Source organism: Bison bison, unplaced genomic scaffold (assembly GCF_000754665.1).
Source record: "Bison bison bison isolate TAMUID 2011002044 unplaced genomic scaffold, Bison_UMD1.0 scf7180017864068, whole genome shotgun sequence".
In the NCBI taxonomy this organism is placed as follows: domain Eukaryota; kingdom Metazoa; phylum Chordata; class Mammalia; order Artiodactyla; family Bovidae; genus Bison; species Bison bison.
Window position 1 is genome coordinate 2726791 of NW_011494640.1, and position 10367 is coordinate 2737157.

The 10367-nt window shown below is 52.5% G+C and overlaps 1 pseudogene; it reads right to left on the minus strand.

The window, feature by feature from the left end:
* Nucleotides 1-1886, minus strand: part of LOC104986487 — a 2531-nt pseudogene extending 645 nt beyond the window's left edge.
* Nucleotides 1887-10367: the final 8481 nt, after the last annotated feature.

Sequence of the window (10367 nt, forward strand, 5' to 3'; positions counted from 1 at the left end):
GCTGCAGCTTGGCCCCTTAGGGACCCTCCTCACCCACCAGGCAGGAAAAGAAAACCCGGGGCCTGCAGGAGCAACTGGAGTCTCCTCAGGCCTCATCGCAGGAGCCAGCAGGAAGGAGAGGGGTCAGTTAGAGGTCACAGAGTCCACGCCTGTCCCTGCTGGGGACAAGAGGAGGGAGGGACGGGGTCCTGGTGGGGTCCGGAGTCCAGTCCAGTCCAGCGAAGGGGAAAAGGGAGTCTCCGCGCCACCTGCTGGCCGCGTCGGGTATAACCCCCAGGTAGATGTAGGGCATTGGGAGGCGGGAGATGGCTGTGTTTGAGGGTTTGAGAAGACGGGGAAGCGTGGCTGGAGGATGGACCGGGCATGAAAGACAGGATTTGAAGAACTGTGGCTGCGGGCATGCTGCCTTCCCGGGTTCCATGATGCGTGGGGTGCTTGGGCATTACCTCAGTTCTGGGGAAAGTCCTGATGCCTGAAGCGTGGCAACCAGTGGAAGCTGGATCTGGGGTGGGAAGAGCTGGGAGGATTTAGAAGCCCCCTGGGTGATCTTGGGAGAGAGCTGTCAGGGCTAGTTCCTTTACGTGCACCATCCGTACACTATCTCTTAGCACAGGGCTAAGAGCAGCAGACAATCAATAAGGGTGTGTTGCATGTAAAAACTTGTTCTTCTATCATTTATTTATTAAGACTTATGTCCCAGGCTCTGTGCAACATTCTGGAAATACAGCAGTGGAAGAATGAATGAATGCATGAATGGGGATGTGGGTGGGAGGGGGAGAGGGGTGTACCTCTGTCCCCCAAAACTGCACAGATCTCCATTTGGAGGAGGACTCCACAGAAACCTCCTGGGGGGCTGACTGATCACTTACACATTGGCACACCTGGTGAGGTCATGAGCACTTGGATCTTCCTGAGTGTCGAGTTCTCCAGCGTTCCAGTGCCTAACCCAGGCTGCAGACGTTTAGGATGGAAAGTCTCCTCTTTGCCACCTAGAATGGTCATGGCCCTGTCTAGGGTGCCTCATGGGTACACACACTTCAAATCACAGGAAGAATTAGGAGAAGGACAGGAGATTGCTTTGAGGGTAATCAAGCACCTACCCAGAACTTGGCTTTTTGTCCATCTTATTTATTTATTTTGGTTCCTGAGTTTTATTCAAGAACCCATACAAAATATTCCAGATAACTGAGTTTGGAGGGCTTTAAAATTGTATCTATTTATTTATGGCTGTGCTGGGTCTTTGTTGCTGCGTGGGCTTTTCTCTAGTTGTGGTGCGTGGGGGCTACTCTCTGGTTGCTGCGTGGACTTCTCATTGAGGTGCCTTCTTTTGTTGCATGGGCTGCTTTTGGAGTATGGGCTCTAGGTGCGTGGGCTTCAGTAGTTGCTCCGAGGCATGTGAGACCTTCTGGGACCAGGGGTTGAACTCATATCCCCTGCATTGGAAGGTGGATTCTTTACCACTGAGCCACCAAGAAAGCCCCTCCCCCCAAGATAACTGAGTTTTCATCCTCCTCTTCCTCCTTTTCTTCATCTTGGTTAATCTGGAAGTAGTTCAATTGGTAACTTTCTTTGCTGTTAGCAACTCCATGCAACCAATCACATGGATTATTCTTCTTCAAATATTTTTTTGGTGAGATATTTCAAATACCTTTGGAAAAAGGCACCACAGAAGTTGCAGTAATTTTGCTTACTCTTCTTTTGATTGTCACTGACCCTTCCCCAAGATTCCCAGTTTTTCCTTTCACTTTGTCTCTTGAAGTAACTGCTCAAAACTGGCAGCATCCATGAGTCCGTCTTCTCAGGATGGGTACAGTCAAGAGGAAACTTCAGGACCTGCTTCTTTTTTTCTTGCCCACCTTCACCACAAGCTTTTTCACAGGCACCATGGTGGCTGCAGAGGCAGAAAGGCTGTCCATGTTACTTTGAGTCTTAGACTGATAAGTGTTATTAGCTGCTGTTCCAGATCAGGAAATTGAGGCTCAGAGAGGTGTGAGGACTCACTCTGGGTTGCACAGCCAGTAAATTATGGAGCCATGGCTCAAATTCAGTGATATGGCTTCCAGTTCAGGGCTTGATCTGGTCTGCCTATATCCTTCCTTCAGCTCTGGGGGCTCCTCAAGGGTTCTGGGCCCAGGTCCCACCAGCGAATATACATTTTCATTCCCTAGAGGGCTTGAGGAGGCTGGTTGCTCACAGAGGCAGTTGCTAAGCTAAGTATGCCAAGACCATACTGGGAAAGGGACCCCCCACTGACCCAACAGTTTCTATGTGCCGGTGCATTACACACACTCTAGAAGCTTCTCCTGAGTCCTCACCACCCTGAGACGTTGGGAATGTTATACTCATTTACGGATGTAGAAACTGAGTCTTAAAGAGAGGAGGTAGCTTGCCATGGGTCATACAGCTGGGAGACAATGGTCTGGCCTGTCTAATCACCCAAAGTCCCCATCGCAGCAATGATGAGGCCAACCCAGCTTAATGTTTCTTGAATGTTTGCACCAGGACAGCCTGGGGCTGGGTGCCAAAGACATCATGATGAACCAGATTGGTCCAAGTTCTTGAGGAACTCCTTAAAGAGACAGACACTCTTGAAAGACAAAGGACTGCCTTCTGGACCAAGAGGGACCACAGATCTATAGGAGCCAGGAGAGAGTACTAACGTAAAAGGATGGAATTCCCTGGTGGTCCAGTGGTTAGGACTCAGTGCTTCTATCACAAGAGGTATGGGTTTGATCCCCGGTTGGGAAACTAAGATCCCACAGCCTCACAGCAAAGCCAAAAACAAATAAAACTTAAAAGGAAAGCAGGGAGGGCATCTTAATTAGTACTGACAGTCAGGTGGGAATTAGTCAAATGAGGGGAAAGAGGCAGAGGGGAAAAAGGAAACATTGGCCCTGAGGCCATAGCGTCTACATGGAGGGGAAACACGGAGGCAGAGTAGGGCAGCAGGGAGGGGTCGCTATAAGCTCTGGGCTGTGACAGTGGGAGCAGGAAAAACAGGATTGGTGTGAAAGACTGCTCTGAGCTTGCAAGAGAAGTCGGGGCTGGGGAGGGCTTTCTGCATTCAACAAGCATATATTGTGCACCTATTAAGTGCCAGGTTCCTTGCTAGGTCCTGAGGACACAGCTGTGAAGGGGATGACAACGTCCCTGCCCCCATGAATCTCATGTTCCAGTGGGAGAGACAGGCAATAAACAAGTGAGATAATGACTTAAGAGTCCTTTAGACTCTCAGCAAGGAGATCAAACCAGTCAATCCTTAAGAAAATCAACCCTGAATATTCATTGGAAGGACTGATACTGAAGCTGAAGCTCCAATACTTTGACCACCTGATTGACAAACCGACTCAATGGAAAAGACCCTGATGCTGGGAAAGATTGAAGGCAGGAGGAGAAGGGGACGACAGAGGATGAGATGGTTGGATGGCATCACCAACTCGATGGTCATGAGTTTGAGCAAGCTCCAGGAGTTGATGATGGACAGGGAAGCCTGGCGTGCTGCAGTCCTTGGGGTCGCAAAGAGTCGGACACGACTTGGCGACTGAACGACAATACCAGTGACTAACTAAAATACCTTCAGAGACTCACACGGCTGTAGCAAAAATGGGGGAACATGATTTAGAGTGGGAAAATGGGTGGGGAAATGTTGCAAAGTGTGGTCTGAGACTGTGACATCTGAGCTAAGAAGGAAAAAGCAGGCAGGTACAACAGACATGACAGGTTTGGCACCATCAGAAAACTCACAGAAGCCAACGGGACTGGGGCTTCGTGAGGAGGAAGGAGGACATGCAGGTGGCTAGAAGCAGTAGCACAGGGACCAGGGGTGTGGAACAGAGCTTAGATTTATCCTGCCTGCAGTGGAAAGCTTCTAGAAGAAATGTGATGTGATCTGATTGACATTTTTAAAGTGTTACTTTCTCATGTGACGGACAGGTCCTCGCCCTGCTGAACATTCAGGTCTCTGCCTGACAGACGGTGCGAGGACCAAATCACCGTGGGATGGTGATTTTTAAATCGTCTGGTACTGCTTTGCCTTAGATTTGGATGAGGCCATGTAGTGGTTGGACTTCCCTGATGGCTCAGCGGGTAAAGAATTCCCCTGCAATGTAGGAGACACAGGAGACGCGAGTCTGATCCCTGAGTCAGGAAGATCCCCTGGAGGAGGGCATGGCAACCCACTCTAGCATGATTGCCTGGGAAATCCCACAGATAGAGGAGCCTGGCAGACAACAGTCCAAAAGTTCGTAAAGAGTCAGACATAGTGACTAAGCGTGTGCGCATACACGCGCGCACACACACACACACACACACATGCAGTAGTGGGTACGGCAGCAAGCTTTGATGTTGGAGCTCTGAGTCTTCATCCTGGCTGGGCCCCTGGCTAACTCTGTAGCTTTCAGGGGGTATTTAAGGGGGTATTTAACCTGAGCCTGTCCTTTAAGATAGGAGAGTGGTGCTTCCCTCCGGGTCCCTGCATGAGGAAGGCACGAGGCATGCCGACAGCAGGCATAGCAGGGCTTGTCTCTGGTTGGGTTGTAAATCCTAGAAGGCAGGACCAAGACAGTGTTCCTCATGGTCACGCTGGGATGGAGCAGAAGCTCATGTGTGCGTCTGAAACCATCTTCCTCGGTGGCCCCCGGGAGGTTTACCTTAATTATCATTGTTCTTTCAGCTGTGGGTCCTGCTCATGGCTCCGGAGAGGTAGGTCCCGGGGCTTCCACCAATCACCCACTCCTGGGAGTTCTTCATAAGCCCCACTTACTGCTTTTAAAATTGTGTGACCAGCTCACCCACGTAGGAAATGATCCTGAAGTCCACCATCATACAGTCACTGCCCTGTGAGGAAGCAGGGAAGCTGTTGCAGTCGCCAAGCCATCATGATGGGTCTCAGATGGGTCTTGGCAAGGGACAAGGAGAGGAGCTGATGGAGGATTTGGGGACACTCCTTGTAGGAGAAGCTGATGGATGCGATCTGATGAGTGAGGAGAGAGGAGATGGAGAGGGAACGGGACAGGGGGCAGCTTGTCAAAGTCTGGATTCTAAGCCGAAACATCTGGCTGGGTGTTGCTGGGCCAGTTACTCTGCCGCTCTGAGCCTCAAATGCCTCCTCTTGAAAAGAAAGGTAATATCCACACTGCAGAACAGTGGAAGAGATAGTGGGGGGTGGGGAGAAGAGATAAAGAAGAGGGAAGACCAGGTTGAGCGGGGAGGGACAAGGGGGAAAAGGGAGAAGTTGGAGGAGAAGTCTGAGTGAAGGCCTTCGAATTGGGTAAAAGAGATCTCTTCTTTTAAAAAGATTTCTTCAGTTCTTCAGAGTCCACAAAGGAACTGACTCCCATCTGACAGTGCTCAGAGAGGTTGAGAATCTTGCCCAGCGTCACACAGCCAGTCAGTATCATCTTCGTGCCTTAAATTACCTCAAACCCTGGATCCCAGATTTGCCTTTGGAGACAGATTCTCAGCTTACAAGCCACAGTCACTGAAATCCCCGAGGACTAGTGGGGCTGGAGGCTCTGTTTTAGGGGTTCCAGATGTGGCAGGGGGTGGGAAGCAAAGGCTGCAGGAATAAAACTCCTTCCCCGTCAGGGAGGGGTGGAAGGGTGAGAACCTGAGAATAAGATAGCTCTCAGCCCCCTGACTGGCTGGGTGACCTCAGGTATCACCATCTAAAGTGAGGATCTAGGTTCAAGAGCTCACTCACCTCCCACATCTCAGGGTCTCCCTCAGCCTAGAAAAAAAAAAAAAGCGACTCTGCAGAAGTAGGGCATGGCCAGCAGAGGGTGCCAGCCAGGGCCACAGGGAAGCCAGTGTTGGCCCAGAATAGGAATAGCTCTGGGGACCCAGAGCCCCAGCTGGGAAGGCCGCCCTGCCTCCTGCTTTGCTCCTCTGCCCGGGTGCCAAGAGGCCAGCTCGCAGACTCCAGCCAAGCAGAACCTGAACCTTGCTGTCGTACCTCTCTGAGGAACCTCAGTTTCCTCCTTTGTAAATGGGCCTAATAATAGTGCCTGCCTCACAGGATTCAGTGATGATCAACCACATAAGGGCTGAATACACAGGAGCTGCTATTTTTATTAACAGTGGTGGCAGTCTTACTGTACCTTAAGGTGACTGACACAAAGGGTATCCAGTCATTGGTGCTATGACGACAGTGACGATGAGAATGATGCTGTCCCTGAATTTCCTAACCAGGGAGCATCCGGTGCCTATCAACCTGGGATGCCTCCAGTGACAGGGAGCTCACTCCCTCCCCAGCAGCCTGTTCTCACGGTCACATCATCGTTTTGCTGAAAGCTGCCTCCTGGAAGACAGCTCACCTGCCAGCTCCCTATCAGGATGACCCGGCTGGCTTAGCCTCTGGCCTCAGGCCCCCTTGTTTCCCCAAGTTCTGCCTGAGAGGCTCAAGAGGTTGGGGAACCAGGACGCTGGCAGCTGGATTCTTGCCTCCTCAGGAAGGGCAGGGAGCCGACAAGTGAACCCAGGTGGCTTTGCCAGCAGGAGATTCCCGGTGGGTCTTGCTCCGGCTGTTAAGTATTCTTTTCTACTGACTGGGAGAAATCAGTAGAAGGCAAGTCCTTGCCATCCTTTGGGCCTCCCTTCACTCCATGGCTGGAGGCTGGAACGGGAATTTAGAGCTGTAAGTTCAGGAAGCCTGGCATCCCAGGTGGGAGGCCTCAGCTCCGGTCCCACCTGCTGCCAGGCACCCCATCTGTGTTTGTGGGTCCCAGTGTGAGTGCTCTTGGGTCTGGCACCAAGGGATCTGGTGGTGAGAGCAGGAGCCAAATAGTCCTGGGCTAAATCTTGGCTACTGTGTGACCTCAGGCAAATCACTTTCCTGTTCTGAGCCTGTTTTCTCACCAGGCACCTCTCAGAGTGGTGCTGTGGGGAGTATAGGAGCTGTTACATGTGAAAAGGAAAACGCAGTACTGGGCGCATAGTAAATAGTGTAAGTGAGTGAAAGTTGCTCAGTCATGCCTGACTCTTTGCAGCCCCATGGACTGTAGCCTGCCAGGCTCCGCTGTCCATGGAATTCTCCAGGCAAGATTACTAGAGTGGGTTGCCATTTCCTGATCCAAGGGATCTTCCCGAAATATCATTACAAAGTGGAAATGCTTCATTTCTCCAAGTCCCTCCCTGAGCCTGAGTGGGTCAGGGTGGCCGTGAGAGTGGATCATGTCTGGCAGGGTGGTGTCCTGACCCACTTCTCGGCTAGCGGGCACATGGTTCGTGTAACTTAATGTGCAGGGGGTGTGGGCATGCACACACGTGCACTGGGTGTGCAAGCATATGCAAGGATGTGCATGGGTATGCGTGCATGTGCATCAGGCTCTCCATCCCAGGGGTTCCCAGGGCACATGCGTACCTGCGGGCACCCGTACAGTACCCCTGCACTGATTCGGGAGGCCCCTCTGTGAGCTGTTACCATGGAAACAAAGAGGCAATCCCCAGCCTCGGGAAGAGCCTAAGATACCAGAAATGAGAGCTGACCCTGTCTTCCCAGAAAGACAGAGCCAAAGCATGATGCCCTTGGGATTTGGCAACCTCAGCCTCTGGGGGCTGGTTGGCTTCTGGGACTCTGCATTCTTTTGAACCCTCTAGAAGCTCTCACTTCTCCACAGCATTCCAGTCCCCCACAGCATCCCAGCCTTCTGGAAAGAGCTCAGGAAACAGAGCTGAGTCCCATCCTGGATGTGGCTCTACCCCTGTGCCCAGGCTCAGGCAGGGAACGTGGTCTTTTTGTTTCCTCTTCCATAAAATAGGAATAATCACACATGCCAGCAGAAGCCTTGAGCTGGGATGTTACCTTTTCTCTTGCTGGGGGCCCTGGGCTGTATGAATGTACACCGCAGAGCCCTGGATGCCACAGAGCAGCCTCCTTCATGTATACAACCCTCCCAGGGTCTCGTGGGCTCCTCCCAGCAACTCTGGGATGGAGGCTGTTCCCAGAAGTGGAACTGGGGCTCCAGGAAGACACCGCTGGCCAGGGCTGCTGTCCCCATGACCCCCAGAAGGAGAGTCACTGGCCATGAGTATTGGGTGCAGCTTTCAGCTTGGGCAACCCCTGGGGCAGAGCTGGGCTGCCAGAAGGCTTCTGGAAGGCAGGTCCCAGTGGAAGAACCATCTTTTAAAAATCTTGACTCTAATTTTAACTCAAATCTCAAGTGTCCTATCTGCAGGTTTTAATACATCCAGGCAGAATTGCTTCTGAAGTCACAAGTGGACACTCAGCCTCCTGCCCTTCGTTCCACTTTCAAGAGTGACATTCCATTTGCTGTGAACCCAGGAACAATTTTCAGATAGTCAGAGATGGACCGGGAGGGGCAAACCTGCCAGAAATGAAAATGCCTGAGAAAGATCTGAGTGCTTCTCTGTCAGGAAAGCTGTTGCAGAAGGGGTCACTTATGACTTGGGGAGGGGACAAAAGGGTGCACCTGGAGAGGTGACCTCGGGTAAGGCACCGTCCCTCCTTGGCAGAGCTGGAAGGCTTTCCACCTAAGAGGTGCTTACACCAGCAGAGGGATTATTGTGCAGGCAAGTGTTGGCTGGGGCCTGACCCCAAGGTCACTGCTTCACCTCTAACCCCACCTCTAACTAGGTTAAACTCACATGCAGGATATGGGGGTCAGGGAGCCCCTTTTCCCCTGCCTTGGCTCTACATCCCTTTTCTAGGTGTTAGGGCGATCCTGACCGTCTGGTAGAGGAGGAGCTGGCTGGTGGGGAGCTGTAAAAGGAAGGTGAAGAAGAAGAGCCAAGACAGGGGTCTCGGCCTGAAATGTCCACCTACTCTGGTGGGCGGTGGGAAGCCACGGAAGATTATTAAACAGAGAGGAAGGGGATTAGATTTAGAGAAACCGAAGGCACGAAGTGTAAGAGAGCCAGAGCCAGCGTACAGGGCCAGTCTGACGAGGGTGTTGGGCAGAGGAGGTGGCAAGGAGAGAGGAGGGCAGGTCTGAGAGATGTCCCTAGTAGACAGGCTGACTTGGGAAGGAATCAGGTGTGGGAGTTAAGAGCAGGAAGGGGTCCTGGTGTGGTGATGGAGGGGGACCCAGGCACAGGGCAGGCTGGGGTGGGAGGTGATGAACTGGATACTGGCTGGCTTGAGTCTGAGGTGTGTCTATGGGTTTCTGGGAGCAAGTCCAGAAAGCAGCTGGAAATGCAGGTTTTACAAAAAAGGAGCCAGAGGGTCAGAAGAGTTGTTTTTGTTCAACTTATCAAGGCTGGGAAGGGGCCACTTCAAGATCTGAGCCTGGGTCTATTGCCCTCCTTCATAGTTAGGGTATGTCCCTTGTATGTCCCTTCATAGTGAGGGCCCAGCAGAGACGCAGCCCCTTCCCTTTCCCTGGGGGTCCTGGATTTTGGGCTTGGTAGAGAGATCAGCCTTATCCATGAGGAGCCTCTGTTTCAGAGGCCGGCAGCCTCAGGGGCTCTGCCTGCTGCTCTGGGGAGGGACCGTCTACAACCAGCCCCAGCCTTCCTGATCATCTGTCAGCGGGGAGGCCCTGTTAGCAGCCTGGAGGCCGCCTGTGTCAGGCTCAGTGCCCTGAACTTTACAGGCTCCGTCTCATTCAATCCTCATAGGCCCCTTCCAGGGAAGGGCTAATATTATTGTTTCCATCTTACAGATGAAGAAACCCGTCAGACCCGTGGCAGATTCATGTGATGTATGGCAAAACCCACAGTATTGTAAAGTAATTATCCTCCAATTAAAATAAATTAATTAATTAAAAAAAATCTGCCAGAGGTGAAGGGCCTTGCCCCGCTCCACCGTGGGAGTGGGTGGTGGGATAAGGTTTGGCCCTGCTCCATGGGAACTGAGCCCTACCTGTAAAGTGAGGCTGGCTCAAGAGCCTCCTGCCCCGCCACAATCCCCTACGCCCACCACTGACTTCAGGTCTGCGTTGCAGGACTTCCCCATCACCCCCACCCTCTCTGCTTTCTGTTCCTCTCAGCCCAGCTCGCCCAGCTCCCTGGGAACAGCCAGGCCCACCCCATCCCCCTCCCGGGCTGTGCTCCTGGCAGCTCTGCCACCCTGGGCTCTGGTCCGGGGGTGGTCCCCGGCAGTGAGGCGGGCAGGCAGAAGCTGAGATCAGATGGGCTGAGATGCAAGGTATCCAGAGACCACCTGCCCCCCCAGGCTCCCACCTTGAGGTCTACCGTGCTCCAGACTGGGGTGGGCAGGGCCCTTTGGAAAGGGGTGGCTTGAGGTTTTAATCACTTTATCAATGTTTGTTTGTGTAATTCAGCCCTTGAGATGCTTTTCCCTCCATCTGTCCCCACCATCTGCTCCCATCAGGATTTTCCAAACCATTTGGGACCCAAGAGGAGAGGGTGGGGGCTGTGCCTCTGAGGGGGACTAGGGAGGAGCTCCC